Source organism: Bos javanicus, chromosome X (genome assembly GCF_032452875.1).
Source record: "Bos javanicus breed banteng chromosome X, ARS-OSU_banteng_1.0, whole genome shotgun sequence".
Taxonomy (NCBI): Eukaryota; Metazoa; Chordata; class Mammalia; order Artiodactyla; family Bovidae; genus Bos; species Bos javanicus.
This window is the reverse complement of record NC_083897.1, coordinates 137,452,654-137,470,539: the sequence shown is the minus strand read 5'-3', so window position 1 is coordinate 137,470,539 and position 17,886 is coordinate 137,452,654. Positions and strand designations below refer to the sequence as shown.

Here is a 17,886-nt window from a genome sequence, read left to right as displayed (position 1 = left end):
CTTCTCTTGGGGTGGACAGAGGCTCCAGTCTGTGCAGGCTTCAGTAGCTGCAGCTCCCAGGCTCTAGAGCACAGGCTCAGTAGTTGTAGCGCATGAGCTTAGTTGCTCTGCAGCATGTGGGATCTTCCCGGACTAGGGATTGAACCTGTGTCTCCTGTGTTGGCAGGTGCACTCTTTACCACTGAGTCACCAGAGAAAGCTGAGATAGGATCTTTATAGAGGTAATCAAGTTAGAATGAGGCCATGAGGGCGGCCTCAGTCCAGCCTGACTGGGGTCTTTATAAAAGGAACTTTCTGCAGATAGGCACAGAGAGGAGAGGATGCGCGGTGTGCCGGGAGAAGATGGCTGTCAGCACTCTAAGCAGAGAGGCTGCGGCTGGATCCAGCCCCAGGAAACCAATCCTGCTGGCACCTGATCTCAAGCTTCTGGCTCTGGAACTGGGACACAAGTAGTTTCAGCCATTTGAGCTGCCCAGTCTGTGGGGCTCATCAGGGTAGCCCTGATGAACCAGTCCAGCAGTGTTTCCCAGGGCATGTGTGCCTTTGTCCACCTGGGAGAATGGAGGAGAGCCCAGCAGGCCTTTGCTTTGGTGCTTTCTGCACAGTTTAGGAGAAGCTTGACGAACACGACCTTCTCTGTGGGAACAGGTAGCTCTTTTTTCCTGAGAGGAACGAGACTTCTTCGGTCCTCCCATGACCCAAGAGGAAGGGCCCTTGCAGCCCTGGTGGGAATCTGGCTCCCCACTCACTATCTGGGGAACTTGGTCCAGGAACCTCACCTCCTCCTCTGCCTCAGTTTGCTAATCTGTCAAATGGGCCTGAGGCTGACAGTATTTAATTCAGAGAGTGTCAGGAGCCCTGGTGACTGATCCGTGTGAAGTGCTTAGACTGGGAGCTCTACTGGATTGTTGTTAATTATCATGCTGCTGCCACTGCTGCTAAGTCGATTCAGTCGTGTCCGACTCTGTGTGGCAGCCCAACAGGCTCCCCGTCCCTGGGATTCTCCAGGCAAGAACACTGGAGTGGGTTGCCATTTCCTTCTCCAATGCATGAAAGGGAAAAGTGAAAGTGAAGTCGCTCAGTCGTGTCCTACTCTTCGCGACCCCATGGACTGCAGCCTACCAGGCCCCTCCGTCCATGGGATTTTCCAGGCAAGAGGACTGGAGTGGGCTGCCATTGCCTTCTCCATAATTATCATGAGGATGATAAATTAATTGAGGACTTCCCAGATGGCACTAGAGGTAAAGAACCTGCCTGTCAATGCAGGAGATAAAAGAGACATGGGTTTGATCCCGGGGTCTGGAAGATCCCTGGGGGAGGAAATGGCACATTACTCCAGTATTCTTGCTTGGAGAATTCTATGGATAGAGGATCCTGGTGGAGTACAGTCCATGGGGTCGCAGAGAGCTGGACACGACTGAGTGACTGAGCACATGAGGATGAGGCCCTGGGGACGTTCTCCATCCTTGATCCTGGGCACCGGAAACGCCAAGACCTCAGGGCCCTCTCCCTGCCCTCTGGAGTGGGGGGGTGTGAGAACACTGAGTCCATTGTGTCACCGGGAGGAGGCCGTTTGCAGTTGGCCTTATCCCCTTCCCACACACAGGCTGTGTTCTGAAAGGGGACAAAGAGCCCCCCTTAAAGGGGCCACAGGAACTGTGCCATGGCAGAGGGGGCTGCTGGGAGGGGGCCGAGGGGGAAGCAGGAGCTGGAGGCGGAAGTCACCCTGCTTGACTTTGCCAGCGCCAGTCAACAGTTTGAAATTGACAAAGGTTAATACTTGTGTCTCTGTCTGGGTGTCCTGTGGCTTTTTTTTCTCCTGGGCCACCAGGGGGCTCCTGCCACTGTTGGTGCCTCTCTGTGAAATGCCCCCCTCCCTGCCCAGGGAAAGGACTGGGGCATCACTCAGGGGCTGGAGGATTGGCTAGAAGGGCAGACAAAGCATGGCCCCTCACTGTCCTAAAGGTGTCTACATTTTAGAAGCGAGACTCCTCATCATCTCAAATGGATTTGAAGTTGGTGGGGTTTCAGGTCAGATGGAGAGGGGAGGGAAAAAGCTTTGAGTGGTTGGGGGAGTGACCAAGACATTGCTTTACAAAAAAGGCCGAGGACTCTGCCTCCTGCGTTCATCACAGTGCAGTCTTCATCCACACCGAATCCATCAGGAGTGACTCTGCCACCAGTGGGGCATGCTGGAAGGGACAGCATGTCTTGAAGCGTGAAGAGCAGTCTGGCTTGCTGGGAGGCTACAGGAACTGCTAGCTTGCAGTCCATCCTGCCCCCCCCCCCCCCCCGCAACCCGCCTGCTGTGACAGGTCCAAAGTCCGCTCCTTTGGGCCCCTGCGATTCTGGGTCACACGCCTGTGGTGGGGTGTCAGCCAGAATGCCGGCTGGCTGCTCAGAGGAGGAGATGTGTCTTTATATTTGTCGACCCAGTTTTATTTTCTGGGGTTTAAAGCAATAAGGGAAAAATCGAGATGAATTGAGCAGTTAAGGAAACCCCCGGAGCCTAGTAGGGGAAAGCAAGCCATGCCTTCCAAACTCACATTGCGGCAAAGGATAGAACTGGTATGGGAAAGGCATACAGTCAAAGAAGCGTGTCGCAACTTCTCTCATTTTCATCTAGTGAGTTGAGTATGGTTTACATATTCTTTTTATCCTGTATATATGCACAGATAAGCTGTTTTTCTTGTATTTTTGAGTTTGCCTCTGCAGTGATGGCCAAAGCATTGAGCTCACAGCTTGATAGAGTTTTCTGTCTTTTGATGGATGTAATTTTTTTGTTTTTTTGAAAAAGTGTTTATTGAAATATAGTTGATTTATAGTGTTGTATTAGTTTCAGGTATATAGCAAAGTGATTGTTTTATATATATATATATATAAATATACTTTTTTCTACATTCTTTTCCATTATAAGTTATTACGAGATGTTGCATAGAGTTCCTTGTAGTATAGAGTAGATCCTTGTTATTGATCTATTTTGTATATAGTAGTCTGTGTATTTTAATCCCAAACTCCCAATTTTATTCCCAAACTCCCTCCCTATCCTTTTCCCCTTTTGTAACCATAAGTTTGTGTTCTGTGTCTGTGGGTCTATTTCTTTTTTTATAATTAAATTTATTTATTTTAAATTGAAGGGTAATTGCTTTATAGTATTGGGTTGTTTTCTGCCAGACATCAACTTGAATCAGCCATATATCCCCTCCCTCTTGAACCTCCCTCCCACACCATCCCATCCCATCCTTCTAGGTTATTACAGAGCCCTGGTTTGAGTTCCCTGAGTCATACGGCAAATCTGTGGGTATATTTCTGTTTTGTAAATAAGTTCAAGTGGATCATTTTTTAAGATTACACATATAAGTGATATCATATGATATTTGTCCTTCTCTAACTTTCTTCACTTAGTGTGATCATCTCTAGGTCTAGATGGATGTAGTTTTTTAAATTTATTTTTAATTGGAGGATAATTGCCTTACAATGTTGTATAGGTTTCTGCCGTACATTAACATGAATCAGACACAAGTATACATATGTATCCTCCCTCTTGAACCTCCCTCCCACCTCCCACCCCATCCCACCCCTCTAGGTTGTTACCGAACCCCAGTTTCAGCTCCCTGGGTCATACAGCAAATTCCTCCTGGCTATATATTTTACATATGGTACTGTATATGTTTCCATGCTAATCTGTCAGTTGGTCCCACCCTCTCCTTCCCCCACTGTGTCCACAAGTCTGTTATCTCTGTCTGCGTCTCCATTGCTGCCCTGCAAATAGGTTCATCAGCACCGTTTTTCTATATTCCATGTATCTGCATTAATATATGATATATGTTTTTCTCTTTCTGACTTACTTCACTCTGTATAACAGCTCTCAGTTTATCCAACTCATTAGAACTGACTCAAATTCATTCTTTTTTGTGGCTGTGTAATGCTTGGTTGCTCAGTCATCTCTGACTCTTTGCAACCCCATGAACTGTTGCCCGCCAGGCCCCTTCGTCCATGGAATTTTCCAGGCAAGAATACTGGCGTGGGTTGCCATTTCCTTCTCCAGGGGATCTTCCCAACCCAGGGATCAAACCTGGGTCTCCTGCGTGGTAGGTGGATTCTTTACCCCCACAGGGAAGTGTCTAAGGCTCCTTTGATCCACTCTTGGATTAAGGCAAAGAATTGCTCCACTTCAGTGCTGTTGGCATTTGGGGCCGTCCTATGCATTGTAGCATATTGAGCAGCATCTTACACTAGATGCCAGCAGCACACCTCGTCAAATGTGAGGAAACATGCCCAGTGTCCCCTGGGAACAGGAACCACTGCACTGGTCTGTCCATCTTTGGTGTCTGCTGCCCGGCCTCATTCCTTCCTGTAACCCCAAACCTGCCCTAATGGTGGTGGCTCCCAGGTTAGCCACTTCCTTCGAAGGAGGGACCTGGTTTTTCCCACCATCTGTACGTGGCTTTGTGTGGGTCCCTTGCTCATTCCCCAGTCAGTGGCTGTGTGCAGTGGTTGGAGACTTAAATTGGCCAGCCTGGGTCACGTGCCCACATGGCAGGGAGTGGGGGAAGCTTTGGTACCAAATGGGCGGAGGGACAATTTTAAGGGGTGAGAATGGCCCACTCTTGCACCCCTGTGTGGAGCTAAATGCTCAGCTGGGCCATCATCCACTCAGTAATAAGCTCATCTGGCAAATGCCAGGTGCCATCCTTTCCTGACCCATCCCCAGGCTACCCTCGGAGGGTGCTCAGCCCTTTTTCAAGTGAGCAACCTGGACTCCACCGGGCCAAAGATGTGCCCACATTGGCCTGCAGGGCCCCAGGGTCCTAATCCCCTAATCCGTCTTCAGTTTCTTCCCCCCGAGTCGCCTTCCACAGGGCTGTCACAGAGCTGTTTTGGACTGTCCTGTTCTTCTCCGGACACTTGTGCGCTTCGAAAGAAAGTGAGCAGGACTTCCCTGGCGATCCAGTGCTTAAGACTTCACCTTCCAGTGCAGGGAGTATGGGTCCCGTCCCTGGTGGGGCACTAAGATCCCAGATGCTTCAAAACTAAAAACCTGAACATACACGGAAACAATATTGTAACAAACTCAGTAAAGGCTTTAAAAATGATCCACATCAAAAAATATCTAAAAAAAAAATAACCCCCAGAACATTATACAGAAATAACACTGTAACAAATTCAATACAGACTTACATTATCTGCACTAAAAAAAAAAAGAAACTTTTTTAAAAAAAAGCAAGTGTTTTTTAGACAGCCCGAGAATACCTGCCCATCGAATGGGAGCTTCCCTTGCCACTGTAGTCCCTTTCGACCCAAACCTCCATGACCATGAAGAGTGGGGAAGGGCCTGTGCTCCAAGGAAAAACGACACTACCATCACCGGAAGAAAGAACAGATGCCCTGGGCAAAAACCACAGATGAGAATCATCTGCCTGAGAATCTGCATTTACTGAGGGGCAGGTCACATTTTCAGACACTTCTTCAAATTGCAAAGTATAGCAAACACTCGCTGAAGTGCATAACACCTAAGTGTATGGCTTAATGGATTGTACAAGAAGCGTCCATGCCTCCACCCCACTTATAATGTATATGATTCCTTGTAGATGGGATCACTGGAGGAGGAAATGGCAACTCACTCCAGCATTCTTGCCGGGAAAATCCCATGGACAGGGAAATCTGGCGGGGTACAGTTCATGGGGTCTCAAAGAACTGGACCCGACTGAGTGACTGAGCACTCACAGATGACATCACAGTGCAGATTCTAATGGGTCTCAACTCTGATCAGCAGGCTTGTGAGAGCTGCCCATTACAAGTACATTTAGGGAAGCACTGGAGTCAGAGAGTGATTATTGAGTCAATGGACATGAGTCTGAGCCAACTCTGGGAGATGCTGAAGGACCGGGAAGCCTGGCGTGCTGCAGTCCATGGGGTTGTAGAGAGTCAGACACTACTGAGTGCCTGAACAACAGCAACAACAGAAGCTGAGAAGCCACTGAAAGTGACAGAGGAGTGACCACAGGTCACAGTGGAAATTGCTCTTGAGTTGGCTCAGGGCACAGAGCCCAAGCTGTGGGCTGTGGCCCTCAGGCAGGAGTTAGGGCTAAAGGAAGCTGAGGGAAGGATGGCAGGGGAGGCAGAGAAGGGTACTGGTTGCTGCAGATGGAGAAAGGAGGAGGAAGGCTCCGCCCAGCAGACTCATGGGCTGGTGGCAGCAGGGCTGCTTGCAGAGCACCCTCTGGTGGCCCAGTGTTGCAATGACACCCTCTCTGAGCCCAGGGGCGCTCAGGCTGGTGGACTTCAGAGGAGTGGCCGGCAGGCATCAGCTCTGAGGTTAGTGCCTGGTGTAATCCATTCAGGTTGCAAGAAAAGCAACTTTGTAAAGGCTACTTGTGGTTGGTTGATGGAGCCTCTGGAAAATCTGTAAGACTTGCAGTGTTCTTGCATTTTTTTTTTTTTTTAGTTGCCATCCAAGGTCTGGCTCTGAACTCAGTGTTCTTCCCTTTCCACCATGTCCTGTGAATATGGGTGACCTCTAGCCCTCATGACCTTGACCACTTTGTCAGGGAGATGCTATGACCTTATTTTTATTGACATGCCAGGTGCATCTGCTGTCTTGAAGAATTCAGTTCAGTTCAATTCAGTTCAGTCGCTCAGTCATGTCCGACTCTTTGTGACCTCATGAATCGCAGCACGCCAGGCCTCCCTGTCCATCACCAACTCCCGGAGTTCACTCAGACTCACGTCCGTCGAGTCAGTGATGCCATCCAGCCATCTCATCCTCTGTCCCCTTCTCCTCCTGCCCCCAATCCCTCCCAGCATCAGAGTCTTTTCCAGTGAGTCAACTCTTTGCATGAGGTGGCCAAAGTACTGGAGTTTCAGCTTCAGCATCATTCCCTCCAAAGAAATCCCAGGGCTGATCTCCTTCAGAATGGACTGGTTGGATCTCTTTGCAGTCCAAGGGACTCTCAAGAGTCTTCTCCAACGCCACAGTTCAAAAGCATCAATTCTTTGGCGCTCAGCTTTCTTCACAGTCCAACTCTCACATCCATACATGACCACTGGAAAAACCATAGCCTTGACTAGACAGACCTTTGTTGGCAAAGTAATGTCTCTGCTTTTCAATGTGCTATCTAGGTTGGTCATAACTATTCTTCCAAGGAGTAAGCATTAGGATAGCTAATTAGTTGGAGAAACTTCTCTGATTGTAGGATGTCATAGAAATGTGTGTGTGTGTGTGTGTGTGTGTGTGTGTGTGAAGAACTACCTTTTGTTTCCCTGAAGCTTTCAGGTTGAAATGTTGCTAGTGAGGTCCTGTAGTTGCATTTCCGGGGTCTTATCCTTCCCTTCCAGAATCCTGCGTGAGACGGCTGCGCCTCTTTATCTTTGTGAATTCCCAGTGGATTTTAATGCTTCTTTTGGTAGGTGAGGCTTTCAGGCCTGCCAGTGACTCTGACAGCTTGGATAGGGGTCGGGCCAGTAGCAGATGCCCCATGAGTGCTTCTGTGAAGCAGGGCCCGCAGCCCCCAGCCACCAGCTTGCTGCCTGTTTCTGTAAGTCACATGTTGGGCCACCCAGGCACACGCCTTCTTTCCGCTCTGTCTGGGCTGCTTTGAGCTTCAGTGACCAAAGAACCGACTGGAGTAATTGTGATTGAGATTGTATGGCCCCCTGAGCTGGAAAGAGTCCCCATCTGGCCCTTTGTAGGAAATACTTGCCAACCCCTGAAGGGCAGTTACATTACTGTGAGGAGGAAGGAGAAAGGTGGTGAAGCCAGACTGCTAGAAGGGTTTATGAGGTCAGGAGGAGAATTTGGTAGCAGTTTCTACCATGCCCATGCTGCCAAAGGAACCTGCTGGAGCTCCCCCTCAAGTGACCAGTATTCCTTGTTGACTGGAGACTTTTAATCTGAATTTTGACTTTGCATTCCACCTGCTCAAGTCATCTGGGGATTAGCTAGTAGAGTCGGTAGGCAAATAAGTTGTCATGGTCTGACCTGGGAGAGGAACTGGCATGAACTTTGTCAGGGTCTCATGGCACCCGGCTCTGCTGGGCAGAGAGAGGAGGGAATGGGTGGAATGGCTTTTTGCAACTTCTTGGAGGGGGTGTGCATGGAAAATGATGGTGGCATCATGTGTAATTGATGGAGGCACCATGTGTAATGGTTCCAAGTGGGAAACCAGCGCAATGTCCATCCACAGGAGAGTGGATAGATTCATTGGTGTTTGTTTCCAGCATTGAATACCATAGAACAGAAAGAGGCAAAGTACGTCATCCCGAGGACCAAATCCAGCTCATCCCCTGAGCCAAGAATGAGCTCAGATTGGTTTTTACATTTTTAATGACCAAAAGAAACTGAAAGAATATTTTTTTGTGACAGGTGAAGATTATATGAAATTCAAACTTCAGTGTCCATGGATCAAGTTTTATTGATACACAGTCCCAGTCATTCATTTGTGTATTGTCTCTGACTGCTTCTACGTGACAGAGGCAGGGTTGAGTAGTCCTTGTCAGAAGCCACATAGCCCACAAACCTCCAAACCTTTGCTATCTGGCCCTTAATGGAGAAAATTTGCTGTTGAAGAGCACAGAGAATAAACAAATGATAATCAGATAAACTCAACAACATGGATAGATCTTATAACATAGAACAAAAGAAGCTAGAAACAAAAGAATCCATTTATATAAAATTCAAAAACAGGCCAAATTAATCTGTGGTATGAGGATAGTGAATACCTTTAGGGGTGGAGGAGGGCCTGGAAGGGGCCATGAGGGAGCTTCTGGAGGTTGGTCATGTTCTGTTCTTGATCCGGATGCCAGTTATGTGGGGGGTTTCAGTCTGTGAAAATTTGTGGAGGTGTATACTTAGGATTTTTGCCTTTTATAAACATGTTTATTTCAATAAAAAAAACCTTCACTAAGAAAAGTGGTTTCAGTCTGGCAGCTCCTCAAAGAGTTAAGCATACAGTTTCCATATCACCCAGTAATTCTACTTCTAGGTGTCTACCCAAGAGAACTAAAAATACATGTCTGCATGAACACTTGAATGATCATAGCACCATTAGTCACAATAGCCCCCAAGTGCAAACAGCCCAGATGTCCATCAGCTGATGATGGATAAACACAATGTGGTCTGGCCACACAATGGAATATTCAGTTCAGTTCAGTCACTCAGTCATGTCCGACTCTTTGTGACCCCATGAATCGCAGCACGCCAGGCCTCCCTGTCCATCACCAACTCCCGGAGTTCACCCAGACTCACGTCCATCAACTCAATGATGACATCCAGCCATCTCATCCTCTGTCGTCCCCTCCTCCTCCTGCCCCCAATCCCTCCCAGCATCAGAGTCTTTTCCAATGAGTCAACTCTTCACATGAGGTGGCCAAAGTACTGGACTTTCAGCTTTAGCATCATTCCTTCCAAAGAAATCCCAGGGCTGATCTCCTTCAGGATGGACTGGTTGGATCTCCTTGCAGTCCAAGGGACTCTCAAGAGTCTTCTCCAACACCGCAGTTCAAAAGCATCAATTCTTTAGCGCTCAGCCTTCTTCACAGTCCAACTCTCACATCCATACATGACCACTGGAAAAACCATAGCCTTGACTAGACGAACCTTTGTTGGCAAAGTAATGTCTCTGCTTTTGAATATGCTGTCTAGGTTGGACATAACTTTCCTTCCAAGGAGTAAGTGTCTTTTAATTTCATGGCTGCAGTCACCATCTGCAGTGATTTTGGAGCCCCAAAATAAAGTCTGACACTGTTTCCACTGTTTCCCCACCTATTTCCCATGAAGTGATGGGACTAGATGCCATGATCTTCGTTTTCTGAATGTTAAGCTTTAAGCCAACTTTTTCACTCTCCACTTTCACTTTCATCAAGAGGCTTTTGAGTTCCTCTTCACTTTCTGCCATAAGGGTGGTGTCATCTGCATATCTAAGGTTATTGATATTTCTCTTGGCAATCTTGATTCCAGCTTGTGCTTCTTCCAGCCCAGCATTTCTCATGATGTACTCTGCATATAAGTTAAATAAGCAGGGTGACAATATACAGCCTTGACGTACTCCTTTTCCTATTTGGAACCAGTCTGTTGTTCCATGTCCAGTTCTAACTGTTGCTTCCTGACCTGCATATAGGTTTCTCAAGAGGCAGGTCAGGTGGTCTGGTATTCCCATACCAAGGGAACATATCATGCAAAGATGGGCTCGGTAAAGGACAGAAATGGTATGGACCTAACAGAAGCGAAAGATATTAAGAAGAGGTGGCAAGAATACACAGAAGAACTGTACAAAAAGATCTTCACGACCCAGATAATCACAATGGTGTGATCACTGACCTAGAGGCAGACATCCGGGAATGTGAAGTCAAGTGGGCCTTAGAAAGCACCACTACGAACAAAGCTAGTGGAGGTGATGGAATTCCAGTTGAGCTATTCCAAATCCTGAAAGATGATGCTGTAAAAGTGCTGCACTCAATATGCCAGCAAATTTGGAAAATTCAGCAGTTGCCACAGGACTGGAAAAGGTCAGTTTTCATTCCAATCCCAAAGAAAGGCAATACCAAAGAATGCTCAAACTACCACACAATTGCACTAATCTCACACAGTAGTAAAGTAATGCTCAAAATTCTCCAAGCCAGACTTCAGCAATATGTGAACCGTGAACTTCCAGATGTTCAAGCTGGTTTTAGAAAAGGCAGAGGAACCAGAGATCAAATTGCCAACATCTGCTGGATCATGGAAAAAGCAAGAAAGTTCCAGACAAACATCTATTTCTGCTTTATTGACTATGCCAAAGCCTTTGACTGTGTGGATCACAATAAACTGTGGAAAATTATGAAATAGATGGGAATGGAATATTACTCAGCCATAAAAGGGAGTGAAGCGTTGTTGGTTCTACATGGATGAACCTTGAAAACATTATGATAAGAGAAAGAAGCCCAGCACAAAAGACACATATGACATGATTCTGTTTCTATGAAATGTCCAGATGAGTGCTTACCAGAGGCTACGCCAAGAGAGTGACTACTCTGGGCATGAGGTTACTTTTAGAGAATAAAAGTTCTGGAGTTAGATAGTAATGATGGTTGTACAACCTGGTGAATGTATTAAATCCCACTGTAAAAGGGTGAATATTATAGTATGTGAATTATATCTAAAAATGTGTAGAAAAAGAACAATCGCTATCACCCCCTGTGCATCTCTGTAAGCCAAAAGGAAAAGGTTCCAAGACGGCAGCCACCTTGCCTGCTCCTCTGTGCCCCTCTTCCAAACACAGGTGATGCAAAGGTTGACCAGGGGAAGGTCTGACTTTTCCACAGGGTAATCCAGACCTGCCCCCAGGCTAGCTGAGTAGCGCAGAGCAGTTTCTAGAATGTAGCTAAAATTAGGACATTAGATTTGCTGCTTCTGTTTACTAAAACTGGAGTTCTACGAAAACCAGGGCATATCGGAAGAGTGTAAATAACTTGCTTCCTGGACTTCCCCGGTGATTATGCCCATATGCCCAGCTCCACACCCCACTTTCCTGATTGCTCTTTTCATCTGGTCTGATTGGAGAGAAATTAGATTGCGGCAGCTACTGGTGCGCATGCATTTCCATCGAAGAAGGGAACACGGACTCTCGGCTTCTTGCTGGTTACAAGATCCCCCTACTTACCCGGGGCTCGCTTTTTCTGTGTGTTTAGTAATCTCTTGTGTGTTATACTTCTGGATTCCCATTTGTAAGTGTGAAGGGCAATAATGCTCACATATATTACTATAATTTTTGAGGATGTGAGATTATCACTCAGATGATCTCATTTTAACTTTGCCAACAGGGAAGAGTATGTTTTTTTAAAAGATGCTTTTCTGCTCTGTAATAACTGATATAAACAGTTGGTGGTGAAGATAGCTCTGAAATTTCTGGAAAGTCCCCTAGGCTTAACCAATATCTGTACAGAAACAAAAAGTTTTGAGGAATTAAAAAATGTTTGCTTGTCCCCACGCATGTGAAAGGGGATAAAGTTTCAAGCTCTGTGTCATGTGCGTGCGCTGTGGAGTGGAAAGCACCTGAGAAACAGTCCAGCCCAGGACTCTGGTTTTTGAGAAGAGGGCAGTGAGGGTCAGTGGAGATCAGTGGAGGTCACACAGCCAGATGGGATTAATGCAGATTTCTCGGTTAGCGAAAATAGATGTCTTTCATTTGAAAGAAAATAGTCTCTGATAAATGTAAAGACTTTGAAGAGTTTTCAGGAAAAGATATTTAAAATGCCAGGCATGGGTTCATGTTTTAATGGCCTCACAGGTTCTTGGTAAACAGAAATCACCAAGGGTGCCCCAGAAGTTCAGTTTGACTTTGCTTAATCTCCTTGAGCAGAAATGGGATCCATCAGGTTGCTTCTGTCCGCTGAAGACATCAAAGGATGGATTAGATAAACTGTGAGACCAAGGGAACATGTGGGGTGGTAAGGAAACGTGTTTTCATGAAACACTTCAGGTTTTTCATTTGACCAACAGTTGTGAAGCCCCAGCAATCCTGTATCAGGAGTAAGGTGCTTCACAAATGTCTGCTCTTTAATTGTGCTAACAAAATTCGGAGGTATATGCTGTTAGACTGCCCCTACCCCTGCCCCCGCCCCCAAATTCAGAGATGGGTAGACCGAGGCACAGCAAGGTTAAGCAACTAGCCTAAGGTCACCGAGCTTCTCAGTGGCAGAGCTGAGATTTGAACCAAGGCAGTGCTGTTTCAAAGCCTGTGTTTTTAATCACTATGCCATGGTGCCTTTCCAGTGGTAATTATTCAAAATGTAGAGGGGAAAAGCATGAAATTAAACAGCCAGATATGTGATACTTCGAATTCTTTTAAAATATATCTGTGAAGAAAATATACCAGCATGTTACAGTGAATCTCTCTCTAAGGTATTGAAAGGTTGCTGCTAGGAGCCGTGAACAACGCTGCAAATCTTGGCCTCCGGAGGAGAGGAATTCAATCCAGAGCCAGTGACGAGGCTTGATTGCTCAGAGCTTTTTGTGTAATGAAGTTGTTCAGTTCAGTTCAGTTCAGTTGCTCAGTTGTGTCTGACTCCTTTTGACCCCATGAATCGCAGCACGCCAGGCCTCCCTGTCCATCACCAACTCCCGGAGTTCACCCAGACTCACGTCCATCGAGTCAGTGATGCCATCCAGCCATCTCATCCTCTGTTGTCCCCTTCTCCTCCTGCCCCCGATCCCTCCCAGCATCAAAGTCTTTTCCAATGAGTCAACTCTTCGCATGAGGTGGCCAAAGTACTGGAGTTTCAGCTTCAGCATCATTCCTTCCAAAGAAATCCCAGGGCTGATCTCCTTCAGAATGGACTGGTTGCATCTCCTTGCAGTCCAAGGGACTCTCAAGAGTCTCCTCCAACACCACAGTTCAGAAGCATCAATTCTTTGGCGCTCAGCCTTCTTCACATCCAACTCTCACATCCATACATTATTAAAGTATAAAAAACCACAGATTTTTGAACTGTGGTGCTGGAAAAGACTCTTGGGAGTTCCTTGGACAGCAAGGAGATCAATCCAGTCAATCCTAGATGAAATCAGTCCTGAATATTCATTGGAAGGACTAATGCTGAAGCTGAAGCTCTAATACTTTGGCTACCTGGTGTAAAGAGATGACTCACTGGAAAAGACCCTGATGCTGGGAAAGATTGAAGGCAGGAGGAGAAGGGGATGACAGAAGATGAGATGGTTGGATGGTATCACTGACTCCATAGACATGAGTTTGAGTAAGCTCCGGGAGTTGGTGATAGACAGGGAAGCCTGGCGTACTGCAGTCCATGGGGTCACAAAGAGTCAGACATGACTGAGCGACTGAACTGAACTGAAAGTATACAAAAGATAGAGAAAGCTTCTGACACAGACATCAGGAGGGGACAGAAAGAGTGCCCCCTTGCTAGTTTTAGCAAGGAGTTATATACCTATTTAGTCAGTCAGTCAGTTCACTCGCTTAGTTGTGTCTGACTCCTTGCGACCCCATGAACTGCAGCACACCAGGCCGCCCTGTCCATCACCAGTTCCCGGAGTTTACGCAAACTCACGTCCATTGAGTTCGTGATGCCATCCAACCATCTCATCCTCTGTTGTCCCCTTCTCCTCCTGCCCTCAATCTTTCCCAGCATCAGTGTCTTTTCAAATGAGTCATCTCTTCACATGAGGTGGCCAAAGTATTGGAGTTTCACCTTCAACATCAGTCCTTCCAATGAACACCCAGGACTGATCTCCTTTACAATGGACTGCTTGGATCTCCTTGCAGTCCAAGGGACTCTCAGGAGTCTTCTCCAACACCACAGTTCAAAAGCATCAATTCTTTGGCGCTCAGCCTTCTTTATAGTCCAACTCTCACATCCATACATGACTACGGGAAGAACCATAGCCTTGACTAGACAGAACTTTGTTGACAAAGTAATGTCTCTGCTTTTTAATATGCTGTCTAGGTTGGTCATAACTTTTCTCCCAAGGAGTAAGCTTCTTTTAATTTCATGGCTGCAGTCACCATCTGCAGTGATTTTGGAGCCCCCAAAATAAAATCAGCCACTGTTTCCACTGTTTCCCCATCTATTTCCCATGAAGTGATGGGACTGGATGCCATAATCTTCATTTTCTGAATGTTGAGCTTTAAGCCAACTGTTTCGCTCTCCTCTTTCACTTTCATCAAGAGGCTCTTTAGTTCCTCTTCACTTTCTGCCATAAGGGTGGTGTCATCTGCATATCTGAGGTTATTGATATTTCTCCCGGCAATCTTGATTCCAGCTTGTGCTTCCTTCAGCCCAGCGTTTCTCATGATGTACTCTGCATATAAGTCCATTGTTTAGGGGGGCTTTTCAGGTGGCTCAGTCGTAAAGAATCCGTCTCCAATGCAGGAGATGTGGGTTCGATCTCTAGGTCATGAAGATCCCATGGAGAAGGAAATGGCAATCCACTCTAGTATTCTTGCCTACAGAATCCCACGGACAGAGGAGCCTGGCGAGCTACAGTCCATGGTGTCGCAAAAGAATCGGATATGACTTAGCGACTGAACCACAACAACAACCAGTGGTTAGGACTTGGTACTTTCACTGCTGGGGCCTGGGTTCAGTTCCTGGCCAGGGAACTACGAAAAGTCAGCACCTCCTTCTTAAAGGCCCCCAGTTAGATCTACCGATTAGATCATATTTATTTTCCTTTACCAATTATGTCTGATTGTCATGACCATGTCATGCTCTATCAAAAAGTTTAAAGTTGCGGTTGTTCTCCAGAGTGACTTTTTGTTTCAACCGTTATTGCCCGGAGTTGTTGCTTGCTTAGAGATATGGTTAAGTTTCAGGTAATATGAACTTCTTTATAATAGAACATCCAAGTGTCTGCAGTTCTTTGCTCTGCTGCTGGTTAGGTTTTTCTTACAGGGGCTCCCTGTGGTGAGTTAACAGCCTGCCGCCTTCATTTTTCCCATTAGAGATTTTCTTTACCGCATATAATACAAGGCTATTACCATCTTGTTTTTGTAAAAGTGAGAATGAAATCTTTGCTTTCTAACTTTATGCCTTCCCTTTTCTTATTTATTGGTTGCTACTGACTTCTGCAGTATACTTCTTTGCTGGGCACTCATCGGTGGGTATAGTTTTCAGCTTGGCATGGCTCAAACCTCAAACTTTTAAAGTTTTGAAAGCAGCTAAGTTGCACAGTCAATAAATCCATTTCTATGGCCACTTTACTGTGTGTAGGGTGATTACTCCACTTTGCCCGTAGCGACTTCTCAATTTGATCAAAATGCAGTTTTGTCAGGTCATGGGTGAGTCCTCCAGATATAAAAATACATAAAGCAGTGAGAGAAGCCTGTGCTCAAATATTTTAATAACCACCCTTCCCTTCTTTAACCATCTTATTCTGGCAGTTTTGTGGTCTACGCCTTATAATTCACATTGCCATGCTGTTTGCCAAAGTAATTTTAATTTAGTGCTTATTCCTCTTGTCTTTGTAAGAGTATATGATTTTTCTCGCTAACTGGGAGTGAGCGTTGATCCTGCTGCAGAGTGTTTTTTCTGGGTCAAATGAGTTCCTATGCGATCTGTAAATCAGGTTCTAATGGCAGTGTAACTGCGGGAGATGTCTTGGTTTATTTGCGATTGTTTTCCAGATGAGGAGAGCCAGGGTAATGGGAGTGGAATTGTTATCTTAGGCAGGAGAGGAAGAAACATGCAACTTTGCTACTGCCCTGGCAGCAGGCGCCCTTTTGACTGGATTTTAAGGAAAATTAGAAGTGAGTGCTTGCACTCAGGGCAGCTTGCCCAGGGCAGTGTGCCTCCAGCCTGGCATGGTTCTTGGCTTGTCTTAGTCTGTTCGGGCGGCTATAACAAAATACCACAGGCTGGGTGGCTTATAAACAACAGATATTTATTCCTCGCAGTGCTGGAGGCTGGAAGTCTGAGATCAGGCTGCCAGCATGGTTGACTCTCCCAGTCACAGATTGCTTGTGTACTTATGCGGTGGAAGGGACCAGCATGCTCCCTGGGGCCTCTTTTATATGAGCACTAATCCCATTTATGAGGACTTTTCCCTTAGCATCCAATCGCTTCCCAAAGATCCCACCTTCTAATACCATCCACTGGGGATTAGGGTTTCAACGTATGAATTTGGGATGGGGGCACAAACATTCAGACCATAGAATGACTGTCCCACCAGTTAAGTCTTGCCAGCATTTTCACTCTCTCATTGCTGCTACTGGTGGTGGTGTTTTTCAGTCACTCAGTCATGTCCCACTCTTCGCAGCCCCATGGACTCCAGCACACCAGGCTTCCCTATCCTTTACCACCTCCCGAAGTTTGCTTAAAGTCATGTCCATTGAGTCGGTGGTCCTATCCAACCATCTCACTCTCTGTTGTCCCCTTCTCCTCCTGCCCTCAAACTTTCCCAGCATCAGGGTCTTTTCCAATGAGTCAGTTCTTTGCATGAGGTGGCCAAAGTATTGGAGATTCAGCTTTAGCATCAGTCCTTCCACAGAATACTCAGGGTTGATTTCTTTTAGGATTGACTAGTTTGATTTCCTTGCTGTCCAAGGGACTCTCAAGAGTCTTCTCCAACAGCACAGTTCAGAGGCATCAGTTCTTCGGCATTCAGCCTGAATATTATATTCAGCCTTCTTTATATATATTCTATATACTCACATCTGTACACGATTATTGGAAAAACCATAGCTTTGACTCGACAGACCTTTGTAGGTCTTGGCTATCCACACTACAGCCCCAGAGGCTGCCTGCCTGCATGGTCCACTTTATCTCCTAGGGGAGCTGGTTACTGGTTTGATTACAGTGCTTTTGTTTTGAGTGGTAGGGCTCAACCCTATTCCCTTCCACTCCACCAGCTCTCTCATTTTGATGTCCTGCTTTTGCAGAACATGAGGTTTTCCAGAAATGTGTGTAGTCGACTGTCAGTATAACTGGCTCCATATTTGTGAATTTGCCTTCTCACTAAAATGTATTTGTGAGCCCAAGAGTGCACGTGGTGAGCTGCCGGAAATGCGTGATCCTTGCTGAGGTTGGAGAACGTGGTGCTTAGCCATCTTGTTTTAGTTCCCAGACCAGAAACAAGTGTCCTTTTCACAATTTATTTAGTGCCATATTTTTCCCATTTTTGTTCCTTTTTTTTTTTTTTTACTGGTAATTTCATTGTTTCCAACAGCCCTGAGATGCAGGGCGGGAGGGCCTGTAGTGTTTCTGAGCCTGAGAAGGCTGCGCTATGCCTTATGGAGAAAATAAGCTTGTGTGTTAGACAAGCTTCCGGCAGCATGAATGAGTCAACAATATATATTTGATATTTTTGCTGTTGTTGTTTAGTTGCTAAGTTACATGTGACTCTTTTTGCAACCTCATGGACTGTAGCTAACCAGGCTCCTCTGTCCATGGGATTTC

At 46.3% G+C, this 17,886-nt stretch overlaps 1 protein-coding gene across 3 annotated transcripts in view; it reads left to right on the top strand.

The window, feature by feature from the left end:
* Positions 1-17,886, top strand: part of CLCN4 (chloride voltage-gated channel 4) — a 71,566-nt gene that overhangs the window by 11,838 nt on the left and 41,842 nt on the right. The window lies entirely within an intron of this gene.